Source organism: Gracilinanus agilis, chromosome 4 (genome assembly GCF_016433145.1).
Source record: "Gracilinanus agilis isolate LMUSP501 chromosome 4, AgileGrace, whole genome shotgun sequence".
Taxonomy (NCBI): domain Eukaryota; kingdom Metazoa; phylum Chordata; class Mammalia; order Didelphimorphia; family Didelphidae; genus Gracilinanus; species Gracilinanus agilis.
In genome coordinates, this window is record NC_058133.1 from 16,346,945 (window position 1) to 16,349,011 (window position 2,067).

Here is a 2,067-nt window from a genome sequence, read left to right on the forward strand (position 1 = left end):
AGCTAGGAGTTATGAGATGAATCCCATCATTGGAAATTAAGAATTCTGTAATTATTCTCATTCTCTATTTCTGACTCTCCCTCCCTTCCCTTTATTTCTCCTTTCTCTCTTTCCTCTGTCTCCTTTCATTCTCTCTCTCCCTCTCCTTTCTCCCTCCCACTCTGTCTCAATCTCTGTCTCTCTGTCTCTCTCTCTCACACACACATATAATCACATGCAAATTTATACCTGGAAGGCACTTAAATTTTTTGAAATTTAAATTAAAAAATTTTAAATATAATTTTTATTTTATTAAAAATATTTTCCCAAGGTTACATAATTCATATTCTCTTTCTCTCCTCTTCCCTCCCTGCTCCTGGAACTGACAAGCAATTCCACTGGGTTATGCATGTATAATCACTCAAAACCTATTTCCATATTATTCATTTTTGTAATAGAGTCATCGTTTCAATTCAAAACCCCAAATCATTTACCCATATAAACAAGTGATAAATCATATTTTTCTTCTGCATTTCTTCTCTAACTGTTCTTTCTCTTGATGTGAATAGTATTCTTCCTTATAAGTCCCTCAACTTTATCCTGAATCATCGAATTGCTTTTAGGAGCAAAGTCAATTACATTTGATTGACCCACAATGTTTCACTCCCTGTGTACAATGTTCTCCTGGTTCTGCTCCTTTCACTTCGCATCAGATCCTGGAAGTCTTTCCAGTTTACATAGAAATCAAGCAGTTCATCATTTCTCATGGCACAATAATATTCCATCACCATCATATACCACAATTTGTTCAGCCATTTCACAATCAAGGAACACCCCATCATTTTCCAATTTTTTTGCTACCACAAAAAGCCCAGCTATAAATATTTTTGTACAAACAGGTCCATCCCCATTTTAAAAAATCTATTTGGGATACAAACCTAGTAGTGGTATTGCTGTATCAAAGGACATGCATTTTTTTAAAGCTCTTTGGGCATAATTCCAAACTGACCTGGAAGGCACTTTGAGGTCATTGAGTGTCCAAATCCACGTAGTGACTTAGAGCAAAGATGGGCAATGAGGAAATGACAGAGCCAGGGCCCTACCCAAGTGGCTTGACTTTAGATTCATCATCCATCCATCCATCCCCTGGGCCATGCCACTTCCATTATACAAAATGACCCATTTGCCTAAGATAAATTGAAGCCTTGAGCATTGGTGATTGTAAGAGTGGGGGAAAGGTGAGACAATGTTCTAGAGTAGATATCAAAGTGGAATTGGAATGGGAATATTTAGTCTTTGACACTTTCTAGATTTAGGATTTAGGACTCCCAACCAAGTCATTTTCCCCTTCAGAGCCTTAGTCTCTAACCTTCAAAATGGGAAGAATAAGTCTGTCTTATCTAACTCATGGGATTAGATGAGGAAACTGTGAAATGCTATATTGTAATGCAGTGGAAAGAATGCTACATTTAAGAATCAAGGCCTGTGTTCCAAACCTGACTCTGATAATCATTACCAGATGACTATGAGCAAGTCACTCTACCTATTTGGGCCTCAGGCTCCTCTTCCATTGAGGGATGGGGCTGGTCTAGACGAAACCCTTCCATCTCTGAATCTGTGTGTGCCAATGACTAATTATAACATATGGGTAAATATGAATTTATTAAGTGAATTTAAAAATCCAATAAACATTTATTAATCATTGAACCATTTATTGAGTACTTCCTATAATAATAATAATAACAGCACTGATATATCATTGTAAGGATTGCAAAGTGCTTTACAAACATTTTCTAATTTCATACTCACAGTAACTCTGGGAGGTAGATACTATTTATTATTGTCATTTTACAGATGAGGAAACTGAGAATTAGAGTGATTCTATGTCATGTGTAGGGTCATACAGCTAATAAGAACCAAAGTTTCCTTTTTTCCTCCCTCCCTTCCTTCCTTCCTTCCTTCCCCCTTCCTCCCCCCCTGTCTTCCTTCCTCCCCGTCTTCCTTCCTCCCTGTCTTCCTCCCTGTCTTCCTCCCTGTCTTCCTTCCTCCCTCCCTCCCTCCCTCCCTCCTTTCCTCCCTCCCTCCCTT